This window comes from Anastrepha obliqua, chromosome 3 (assembly GCF_027943255.1).
Source record: "Anastrepha obliqua isolate idAnaObli1 chromosome 3, idAnaObli1_1.0, whole genome shotgun sequence".
NCBI classification, from domain to species: domain Eukaryota; kingdom Metazoa; phylum Arthropoda; class Insecta; order Diptera; family Tephritidae; genus Anastrepha; species Anastrepha obliqua.
Window position 1 is genome coordinate 119,783,312 of NC_072894.1, and position 13,299 is coordinate 119,796,610.

A 13,299-nucleotide genomic window follows, 5' to 3' on the forward strand; every position below is an offset into this window, starting at 1 on the left:
ACTATGTTAAAAAGCCTCAGTTAAGGGGGGAAGCTGGTCTAGAGCGCAAAAAATAGGCATATTTTATGAATTTATTTTGACTCAACAAAGGAATTAATCGAAAATCTGTGAAATAGGTTTAATAATATAGCTTTCATGGTACAAATACAAAATTTTTCGTCTGAATTAATTTCAAAATGGCCGCTGTCCAGCAGTTCTCCTAAGGCGCCTTTTTTTCTAGTGGGTCCATTGCCGAAGACGTAAACTCCTTAATTTTTGTCCTGGATAAAAAAATAAATTTTTTTTAGTTTCTATATAACAACAGAAAGAGACGTACGTAGGATTTTTTCGATATTTTGTTTTTTCGCGAAATGGTGCACGTTTGAACAAAAAATTACAATTTTCACTATAAAGAACGACATAAAATTGTTGATTAAAAAAAAAACTATGTAATATAAATAAAAAATCCTACGTACGTCTCCGGAGAAAGGTATTTCGAATGTATTGTCAAAATTTCGTAAGAATCGGTAAAGATTTGTTCGAGTTATGTCTTCGGCCAGTTTAAAAAAAGTGATTTCGAGAAAAACGCGTTTAAAGTTGTAAGTAATATATTGTAAAATCATACCTGCGAGGCACTGCCGTCGAATGAAAAATTTGGGCATTTAGACATTTTTGCTGGCATCCCTCATTTGGTATATTATTTCTAAGACCCTAAAGCACCTTTTAAGACAAAAAAAAATTTTTCGATTTTTTCAAAATTCTAGACCAGCTTCCCCCCTTAAATGACAGTTGGAAAGCGCAAATTTCACTGTTAAAACATCTTAACGAATTTCTCGCCCTCACTGCTCCAACATAAGCAGTCATTTTGTAGTTTGACAACCCAATTTTCATTTTACCGCACCATTTGCATGCGCGAATACAGCGATCCGATTTGCTGGATGCCATTTTGAAAATAAAATGTTAAAAATGTGATATTCTATTTCTGACACCGCTTAAGTTGCTCATAGTAAAAAGTTTGACTTAAATTACTTTTAATAAATAAATAAAATGGATCATATAGTCTTGGCTTTAAGACAGAATAATAACTAGTGGCTCAGACGAATAAGTATTAACTTAACTTGTATGCCAGAAAAAGCAATTATTTTTGAATAAACGTAATTAGATTAAAAATTTGTAAATTTTAAGTTAAACTTTGTTTTGCCTTTCCTTCGTTCGCTCACTAAAATATGTTTGAATCTTCCATTCAGGTGGAAAAATAAGCTTCAAACCCTATTACTTTATCGTTACCTTCCAGTTATTTACGATTTTTCTCTATGGCCGTGTTCACACGTGGAAACTTTTGCTGCTTCAACTTTGAAAATTATCTTTTGGTGTTGTCCGTGTTCACACAGAGCAACTTTATTGCATTGGAAAAGCAAATCGGCTGGTTTACCGATACCACCTTTAATAGATTCGCCTTGGTACTCCCGGTGAACAGAATACAGAAGATGACACCATCCAAAACAGCTACTTTATTTTAGCGATTTCGACCGATGACGTCAGTAAAGCAAATAAACTAACCTGTGTTTATAAGTGACCTGGGTTGTGAATTTTCAGTGAATAGCTTGTTGAGTATTAAGATTTGAAAGTTTGTGCTTTTTAAATAAAAAAAAAATAAAATTCAAGCACCGCGTGTTAAAATTTGAAAGCAAATACAGTGTTTTTTATATCAAGGCAGAGTAGGTACCCTGTAAATACACTTACAAACACATATATAAGCAGAGTAGGCACCAGTAGATATGAAATACTTTTACATACAAAGGTATTCTTTAAGCCGCCTGGCATGGCATTATCGCACATACGCATGTATGCTGTACTTTCCATTCCTATCCATACGGCAAAAGATGTCAATACGAGAATAGGTCTTCTGCAAATGCAAGTGCAGGTCAATGTGAGTACAAGAGGTCAAAGGCAATACCTTTATTTGTTTTCGTGTAAATTCCTTGAATGCAATATGCAGCAAATATTTGAAAATAATGTAGCTAGGAACGAGTATGTTAGTTGAACAATAAAATACTAGACTTCTACCTGAATTCAACTGTTGCTGTCGCCTCAGCTGTTGCGGTGTGTTCAGTATGCTCGTACCTAGTTCGCGGTATTATGGAAACACAAAATGTTTTTTTTGTCGTCAAAAATAAAACCGCGTTGTTTTATTTGATTTTGCAACACTTTCAAGGCCGTGCACGAACGGTTACGTTTTTGCTAAACATTTTTGCGGTTCACTTTTTTATACTTTTTGCGATTTATAAATCAAAAACTTATAATTCTTGTATAAACCAAAATAATTTAGTTATAATTAAATTGATAAAATAGTAAAAATTATATTTGTTGTATAAACCAAAATTATTTAATAATAATTAAATTGATGTTATCAAAAGACTTTTCTTTGTCGATTTGTCGGTAAGTAACTGAAAAACTAACGATTGCCAGACATATTCGTATTCGTACGTGTCTAAATAATAGTTACTACTTACAGTTACAAACACGAAATTAGTTTTTGGTTTTCAGTTTTGCCTGCGAATTTATCGCTCTTTATTCTCTTTAGAGTACAAAAACAAATGTTTCCTATTCTTATTGTAGCAACAAGTATTTATGAGTATAGTTGGTCAGCTTTATTTTCTGTCTCAGCAATCCTGAGGTCAAGAAATTGTGCTGCACCATCACACCTAAATAGGTATTGTACATTTCTTTGAAGAGGTTTTTAATGTCAAAGGAATCTTTTTCGCAGCTGACCTGCTGTTACTCACTTTGGGTACCCTGACCTGTAGTAAACTAATGTGGCGGTGTGCGTTTGTTTCTTTCGTTCCTTCGATGTCAACGACAGTGTATCGAAATAAGCGGTTTGATTCGTCGAATTGTAAGATATTAGCGTGAAGAGTTTCTAGACTGCCTAGAAAAACTCTTCAAACGAAATTGTCAAGTAATCTGTAATCTTTTACTACACTCGTAAGAGACTTTTCATGTAATTTTCATGTAACTCATAAGAGACTTTTCATATTTATTTTATTTTTCATATTTATATATTTTGGATTTATTTTCCCTCAAACTAATATAAGTAAAATCATTAAGTAAATCATTAATATATTTAATGAATAATTTAAAAAGGCATACGTTGCAATTTATGATGAATTAAAAATTCATAATTTTTTTAAACGAAAAGTTAAAATAAAAGTATGTACGTAATTATTGAACAACAAAGAAAGTCAGAAATGGGACATTGTTGTCGATAACGCTCTTAAAATAAAAATAATGCAAATTACAACAGAATTTACAAATATGTATGCATGTACATTACTTCTTCTTTTGTTTTGCGTCATGTAGAACATATTGTTTTTTTGTTTTCATTTTATATAAAAAGATAATAATTTTTTTCGTTACTGTTTAAATTTAATTACACCGAAGCACGCACTGGATATAAAAAATAATGTTTTTTATTCGTACCTACATATTATTATTTCTATATTTATTTTCGAATTTTCTATATATGTACATACTATTTTATTTGCACATAATTAAAGAAAATTGAAAACTTAACAGGATGCTGCTCTTGGCATTTTTATGCAGTGTTTAGCCATTCGCACCTGCATTTTGTATACTGTGTACGCAAATTTCATGTATGTATGTAGATATGTATGTGTTATGTTCAACATGTTGGCATAAAAATAGTATACAGGGTCTTTCAATATCGAGTTGGGTTTTCAAATTTCAATGGGAGTTCATACAGGCATAGTAGTAAAGATGGCTCTCGAGACAACAGGGACCCTATCTCGGTGATTTCACACTAAATATTAAATTTGAAAGCAAATATTATAGTTTATTCTTATTAACTCCATCTTTGAGACACCCTTACAAAAAATATTTCAAAGGCGTTTAATCGGGCGATCTTGGCAATAAAATTGATCTTGAAAACCCAATTTAATATATGTATGTATTTACTTAAAACATATAACTTAAAGTGAATTATAAATATATTCACGCGAATAAGTACATCCTAGCATTCAAAAATTACGATAAAAAAAATTAACTCAAAAACTTTTAGCATCTACACGATTGATTTTAAACATATGCCGCCTGCTTAATCATTACGCCTATACACACTCATACATATCTATTTCTTCTGGCATGTTCAAACATATATGTACATATGTATGTGTGTAGATTTATAGATATTTTTAAATGTGTACGCATGTCTTAACAATTTAACGGATACTTGGCTCTTTTATTTTTATTTTACCAGAGAAATAAAATTCGACTATTTCAATTCAGTTATCGCTCAATAATTAAGCTTAGTTCGAATTCTCTCTGTTGCATTTTCCACTAAACTCTGTGTCTGTGTCATGCAACCGCCACTGGAATCTGATTATTCTAAATAAGCAAAACGATTCCCTACTCCTGTGCCACAGTGCGAGAAAGTAAACTGAGCGCTGCTTTGTGTTCGCTGCCTGTAGTATATTTCCTGCTGCCTTCTGCTGGCTACATACCCTCAGCCATTGTGTATGGGTGTGGTTGGCGTTTTTATCATTTTCCAGAATTCAGTGCGGCTCTAACAGGGTGGGGCCATAAATTTCCAATGATACACAATTCAAAGTATCCAAGTTTTTTGTACACACCACCACTTTAATAATTTGTATGTAATATAGGCGCACATGTACTCACATCAATATACATATGTACATACATATGTATGTAAGGAAGTAAGTACTTTTTATGGACTTGCTGGCTGAGACGCTGAGGGCGCAGCGCATAACAGACAAGAATTTTTCTTTATTAATTCATTGCGCCAATTAAGCATTTGCATTCTTGCAGTTTTTTTCTCTTCGACATAGCGGAGCGTCTTACGTCTGTATGTGCGCGCACGCTCGCATTGCCAATCCAGTCAGTCAGCAAGGCTTAAAATTGCAATAATTCGCATTATAGTGTAGAACATTTAGTTTTTCGTTGCAGAAAGAATTCAGAGTCAAACATTCAAGCCCACACAATAAATTATATTATACTCATCCACTCATGTGCTATGCGTAAATTTGTATACACATCAATAGTACTTATTGCTGCCGAACGTTGAGGGGGTGGTAGCGCGACAGGAGTGGCGGTGGCGGAGATAGCGCTGGCTTCAGTGCTGCTAGGCGAAAGGGCACCAACCAACGTTTACTTGCTGCAAAGTGCCTCCTTCAACACAAGCACACATATTCACAAATGTATATATGTATGTATGTATTTCATTTCATTCCAGTCCAGTCCAATCCAGTTTATTGTCTACCCTTCCAAGAGGCGCGCCATCGCTACTCAATCGCAGTTTGTGGCAAACTGCACAAGCGCAGTACTTACTCAGTTACAGTTCACATACTCACACACACTAGCGGTCGCACGCCCTACACTTCATCTTTCACTGTATGTGTGTGATTGCACACTATAAGCGTACACAAGAGAGTTTGTGACTCATTGCCCCCCGTTCTCATTTACTACAGCATCAACTTCACTTCGACTATGCTAAGTGTACACACACCCATCAGCGACCAAAGCAGCGATAGCGCCGACCGCAACGCCGCTGCTGAGAAATAGAAATGGCGAAAGAGAGAACCATTGTAAATCCAGTTAATTGCTATGAGCTCCCACACCCTAAATTACAAAGTAGTAGTCAACAGCGCCTTTCAATTGGGGGTGTTGTACATGTGTGCATACACTATTGTATGTACATACATATTATGTATTTACCAAAAGAGTACGAGTACTCGGCCCAGTAATGTTTTCTCTTTTTGCTGTTGTCTCTGCTGCTTTTGCATTTTTCCGGCCGGCGAAAGCGAAGGCGAACGCGAATGCGACATACTATAGCTATGTACGTGCATGCATGCATACATCAACGAAATTGCATATCTCTGTGAATGCAATACACAAATATACATACATATGTATTTACAATGGTATGAAAAGATATGTTACAATTCTGTTTTTCACTCTTAGAGGGATAAATTAAACTTCGTACGTATGTATGTAAGCACATACATTTACGGCTCATTATATTGCATTGACATTAATTGATTAATTTAACTGTTGATTTTTCAGAAATATGTTAAATTCTATTTATAGCTTGGTAAAGTTAAAAGCGCAACCACAGATGTCGAGCCTTAGAGGAGGCCAGTTAATTTTCAATTAATTTAACGTCACTCATGGTCGATGCACTAATTGTACTTTTTTACTAAGTGACATGCAGATGGCATATCCTTTGTACAATTAGTGTTTTCGCCCTCAAATTCTGTGATGCAAATAACTTCTACATTCATTTCATATAATCGAGCTCGTGAATCTCCTAGATCCCTCGGTGACGATTGTTACAAGAGGAGACCATCATATTTTACGATTTACTTCGTAGATGAGATGTACATGCTTTTAGTAGGAAACCATTAGTTTGCTGTCTACAAAAAACTTAACAATAGTCAGCTGTAAATCATATCCATCGAATTTCGACGTACAATTGACAATCTAAAGCATGCTTATATATCTACAGTAAAATCGACTTTTCTGAAGTATATTCAACTCTATCTGAAGGCGATGACAATAGTCATCGATCGGGTGAAACTTGAGTTACCGGAAGTAATTTCTTCGAGTTTAAGGAGGCGCCCAATAAAACGTATACCAACCTTTGGACCTAAGAAGACAATTGCGACCATCACTGGCTATTGCCATGTAAAAGCTATAATCGGAGGCCAGCGTGGAAAGCTGTCAAAATTATGATCTGGATACTCCACATGAATTTGGATATACTTTGACACCTATTTAATTAAAAAGAACCTTGATATAGCAAAAATATATGTATTCCCTCGTTTAAACCCTTTTCGCTTCGGTACAACTTCGTCGAGGTAACACTCTTCCTGGTTCCACTGTTACATCACTTCGATATGAATGCCTAAAATAACTCCTATCATCAGAAGCAACAACAATATTCCAAAAATATAAAAAAAAAACATTTACAAGATATTTGTACTACATACAGTGGAGAACAATTTTTTAATAACATTGATTGAAAGTAAATATATAACCGCTGGATATTATCTCTCTTAAATGGGTAATAAAATATTTACCCCTGACTGCGGTTACAACAACACGTCTGTGTACCACAATAGTTCCTATTGAGTAAGTATTTGGCTGCAACTCTGAAATAATTTCAAGGTTTTTCTAGGGCAACTCCAGGCAGATTGTAAGGGATTTCTCTGCTTACCACCCAGTTGTGAAACTTTACAGAGAAAACCGGAAATGTATATAAGTTTTCGGGAATATCCCAGTGCCCTTTTAGGTCGGTCTTTGAGTACACTACAGATGAAAAATTATTATTATTATTAGGCAGTGCTCTGCAGACCGACACTTAGGTGCTTTAATTCAGTGTTCTTCTCTCCGTTCAAGTATATTACGCATCAAAGAATCAGCTCTCTAAATAGCGAAATATAAATGCCAAAAGTTGTATAAAAGGTTGTATGAATGTGCTTGTTTAAAAGCTTAAGAAGTTGCAGGTCTTTTGATCCGCAATATTTCCAAATGAAGGAAAGAGCTTCGGCTGGATGATAGCTCAGTGAATGTCTTAAACAGACAATTTTTATTGGGAGTCCATGCTATAAGACTCAACATATGGTAACTTCGAGGTAGCTGCATTTAAAGATGATAAAATGGAATCACATCAGTATCTACTCCTTAGCTGACCTGTTCTTCCACGGTTAAAATTCATACATAATGGCCCTCACTTTATACACACGCTTAGTAGCTATCAGGCTTGAATGTTTGCTCCCTAGGGACTTGATTATTAACACGCAGCAGTTCACCAACCACAATACTTAAAAGCACCGGTTCTTCACACATACATGTCTAACTATGCCTCTAACCTAGCATGACCTAACCTGGTGACTTTTTTGGAGCTCCGAACGTTATAAAGCAGCCAGCAGCACCAGTCATTTTCATACAAATGTAAATGAAGATGTTCTGTTGCGTTTGAATCGAAGACCTTTCTTATAACCTTCCTGTGCCACAGTTTTTTTCAGTAGACTTTTTATTATACTTTCAGTTTTTCATAAATTATATCAAATTAAAATGGATAGATACACACATACATACATACATATGTAGATACAATTCGAATAATGAATAACATCTAACAGGGCATTCCAAAGATGATGCACACTTTCTGTATTTTTGAAAAAAAAAAATGTATTGTAACATAATTGTGTTAACGAATTAATTACGTGCTTAGAGTTGCTTGAATTGACTATCGTTTAATTGTCATTTATTATTTTTCCGGCCATTGGTGGCTAGCACAAAAAAAAATTTAATTAAATAATACCATGTAGTATAATATTCCCATATATTCCCAATTGAAATTGCATGAGTCACACTCTTTCGAAGTGACATTTATCGGGGTGTATTGTATTCATTTTCTTTTCTTGCATTATTTGAAATTTGTATCAAATTTGAGTACGCAGCTACCAACATCCGTTCAAATTTTATTATCGAATGCACATACATATGTATATGTATATGTATATCTATCTATAAATTTTTTTGGGGTAGCATTGTAATTTTAATACTATTTTGATCGAAGCGTTAGATATTGACGGTTGCGTATGCATTTCTTTTTTTAAGTTCCTATCGTTTTAATGAGACGCAATTGCTATACAATGACTTGGGACGGATGTTTATTAATTCTCTTTTCTCAGTTTACATAAATAGCTGATGGATGGCGTTGCACTGATAACGACGGCCGACGAATGCTGCTATAAAAAAATATCTACGCTATCTACAAGAAGTCACGCTTAATTGGCAGCCGGTATACTAATAGCGGCAATGGATCATATTTACATATACAATAACAATAAAAAAAGAAATGCAGTGTTTCTTATACAAATGTTGCTATTTTGCTGTTGACGGCTGCCTGCCTATGGCACACAACGCGTTATCTCTTAAACCAACCCAACACAAAGAAGGGAATCATAATTAACACTCGGTGACAGTAACGACTACGAAGGCAACACCAACAAACCCATCATCACTGCCATTGAAGTCAAAGCAGAATTGTTTACTTTCCATTTCCAAACAGTCGTGTTGTGCCAATCCGCCAGTGTCGCCTTTGCGCGCACTGTACGGGACGTGTATAATGCACGTACAAACATACTCGTACACACAGTTGTATGAACAGACCATGTGTGAATAAGTGCTTACATATATATACATATATACAATATATATATATATATAGCTATGTATGTGTATGTATATGTATGTAGATCTGTTCTACTGGAACGCCCCACCGATGCGACGGGTAGAGAAATGCCTAAAAACAATGCAACACCAACAATAACAAAAACAACGTAAGTAAAGAACTCGTACAGTATAGCATGGGTTATTAAGCAACTGAATCATATCATGCGTGAGAGGAGTAGAACAAACGGTAACTGTGATGATATGTCAAAGAAATGCCTAAAAGGATTAACAGAGCAGCACTGAGCTCACACACACACACACACACGGAAGCACCACCTCTCCTCTGCACAATAATTGCGGCAAATACTATGTATATGTACTACATATATAAATAATGCTTGCATATACTTGGATGTCTTTATGTTTGCGGCAATTCATCCACTTTACTTACAACAGAAACTGAATTATTTTTGTATTATTTACACCATTTTCTCGCATTTATCAACTGTACAGCAAACTATGAGTAATGAATGGTAAACTAATCTGCTGCTCCAGGTTTTTTTTTGTTGTATTTGGTTTTTGAGAGCCTAGCCCAAGCTTTGTAAATCGACTCACTACAGGAGTGTCGCCGTCAAGCTATAGATTAGGGGTTGTAAAGTATTAAATTAATGGAATGGAATGAGGGAGATCCATCGTTCAGTGAATCGATGGGAAAGTAGTACGTGTCAAGTTTAAATGCATTCAAAATTGGTCATCAATGGCAAATAAGTTGAGAAAACATATGTACATACATATGTATGCCCTGTGTGATAAAATTGACGTGAATTTTCCTTATGGGAATGCTGTTAGTCACTCGCCGGCAATTTTGAATTGTGTGAATTAACCGATATATATATATGTATGTATGTATGTAGATATAATAAAATGTTCAGATTGCCATGAGGAGTTGATAGGAGTAACAATTTAGAGATTTTAACAAAAATCGGTGCACAACTTACTCCTATCGGCAAACAGCCATATCTACTTTCTGTAATAATAATCAACAATACGTGCCGAATATAAGTAATGATCCCCGATTTGCAATGGGAGTAGCACCATCCTCTCTCTAAAAATCTCTCATTAATAAAATCTCTACCAAAGTTAATGCTTATATTTCATTTATTCTCGCTAAGCATGAATTTAAGAATATGAATATAATATATTAAAACAGAAAGCAGTCATACCATCCGCCCGTCCGACTCTCAGATATCTTGATGCAACTTGACAAACAAATTAACAAGATATTTCTCGTTTCCTAGAAGAACATCATGACTCTACGAGAAAAATGGCTTCAAAGTTTTTAATTTACTATGTCTCCCTTAATAAAAGTACATGTAGACACATTTTCAACTAATGAGAAAAGCAGCACAAAAGAAGAACTGATGGTCATCGTTTGCACGTTAGTCTGTTCTGCGGGTTATCGGAACGATCTAGATTTATATGCGACCAAGGCCTGTCACTCCAGCAGCATTCTCGAAACATTTATGGGGATTGTTCATGCTGTTACAACAACAACAACAACTACAAACACTGCTTGTCATTTCTGCAATTTATGTACACATCTATAACATGCTTTTGGATTATGACACTTTTTCTAAATATTCGCAAAGAGTATCCTGCTGTGTTAAACGGTTATAATCGACGTTAAAAATGCCATATCTTCGAAGTATTCGAACGCAGACAGTTCACTCGCAACCTGTTAGTTTTCGAGCACTTTTAAATGACGTGCATTTTAAATAGGTCTGAAAAAATGTTGCTGGCATCTTGCGCTGTGCTTTCACGATGTGAACTGAGTACTATTGTACTTTGCCGTAAAATGCATTCGAAATTGCATGCATATTTCACGGTAATGCAATTTGTATGGATTTCGTCAGCCATTTCACGTGAAACGCGCACTTAGTTCTATGCTTTAAGTGTAAAAAGAAATTAATAAGTACTTTTCCATCGAGGAACCTGGCTGCTTAAGGCCCTCGTTTCATGTGTTATTCTTATTAATCCTTTCAAATGGATGGGCCTACAGTTTTATTCCGGCTACGAACGGATGTGTTTTTATGGCAAAAATGTGCTAGGAGGTTTACCACTGCCTGCCAAGGACCAACCGCTATTAAAAAAATATTTTTCTATCATTTGGTGTTTCATGCCCGAGGTTTTGAATCTCTTATTAGTACCATTTAAATTATAATAGTTTGGGGAAAAAGAAATTCATTATTTTCTCGGTAGACGACTGTAGTAATCGATGTCTCGTAAAGTATCAATCAAACAAGGTGACATTCCACGGTAAAAAATTCGTTTGTTGTTTTTGGTTTATTCCAATGAGTGGTGTATTACAGAGTGTTAACAATGGAACTCAACAAAGAGAAAATTTGATATATTAAATATATTTTACAGTTTTCTTTGATAAAGGCGAAAATGCAAACTAGGCCGCTGATATTGTAAATGGTGTTTATGGTGCCGTTTTTTTGGTTTCGACGATTTCGTTCAGGCATATTTGATGTTAAAGAAAATGTCGATGAAATCACAGATATAATCGAAGTTGGCCGGCGTAGACGTAACATCGCCTAGAAGCTAAAGATCGTCCATAAAACAGTTTTAAAGCATTTGCGCAAACATTTTACGCAAAAATAATAGATTATGTTTTCTCCCCAATTATTGTTGTTGTTATTATTATTGTTACTACTATTAGTAGTATTTTAATTTTGTATAAATTACGTTTAAAATAAATAAATAATTGGCGCGTACACTTCTGTTAGATGTTTGGCCGAGCTCCTCCTCCTATTTGTGGTGTGCGTCTTGATGTTGTTCCACAAATGGAGGGACCTACATTTTCAAGCCGACTCCGAACGGCAGATATTTTTATGAGGAGCTTTTTCATGGCAGAAATACACTCGGAGGTTTGCCATTGCCTGCCGAGGGGCGACCGCTAATAGAAAAATGTTTTTATTAATTTTGCTTTCACCGAGATTCGAACCAACGACCTCTCTCGGCTACGGCGGCCGCCGCGCAATTTTTGAAGTTCCAGTTTTTTCATTTATACTATTCATATTTAGCAGTGGTCAACTCGATTATTGTTGTAAATTTCTGCCAAAATACTTGTGATTTTTCTAATTAAGATTTTTCTTTTACGTTTACCGGTAAAAATTTTTGAGTTGAACCTTTTTTGAAGAACATGTGAGAAATAGTATACAGATTTTGAGATAAAAAAAAACCATAAAAATCCTTTAACTATTTATGTCAAGTTACTCGTCGTAAAGAAACAAACCAAAAATATACTGATATTGGCATTAATATTAATCAATGAATCAACTGTAACTTTTTTCTAAAGAAGAATGTTTGTTAGATCGGTAACTTTATTTATTTTTTTAAAATACCTTATACTGAGTTAAAAAAATATTATATAAGGCAATATTTTTTCTTTACTAGGTACATTTTGTATTGGCTGTTTTTGAGAACGAATACAAATTTATGTTTTCTAAAAAGCTAATGAATTTATATCATTATTGGTTAATTATAAAATTTGTACTCTATTTTTATATATATTAGTATACTCGCCTTTCAGGAAATGAAAGAGATCGACAGAAAAGGTTTTTAAAAACATATGCTAATTAGCCACTTAACGAGTTTCAAAGAGTAGAAGTTGGGGCGGCACATGTTTTCAGGAAAATGTTAATAAGATAAAATAAATGCTAGTAGTATACATATAAATATTTACATATATGTAAGTAATAGAAAAAATGTATTTCTAACTTATAGATTGTTATACTTGTACCTAAACAAGGTGGCAAAAATTAATCATGCAATTTATAAATCTTCCGACAGTGATTAACTGTCTTACAGGCACTCTAACTGCTTTATGGAAATCAATCGTTCTAGTGATGCCGTGAAACCAAATGATATACGAGTACTATGAAATTTATTTTATCAACAAATTTTCTCTGAATAGTGGGCAATGGCACTCCAGTAGGTTTTACATAAACGTCCTGCTTCCTTTAACATTATTCCCCGTGAAAAGTTTGAACAATTTACTGTACTACATACTAAAGCAAAGCACTAAGTTCGCGTTTA

General features: G+C 34.6%; 1 protein-coding gene across 2 annotated transcripts in view; it reads right to left on the minus strand.

The window, feature by feature from the left end:
• The window catches only part of LOC129240737 (failed axon connections), a 34,289-nt gene that overhangs the window by 14,534 nt on the left and 6,456 nt on the right, over positions 1–13,299 (minus strand). The window lies entirely within an intron of this gene.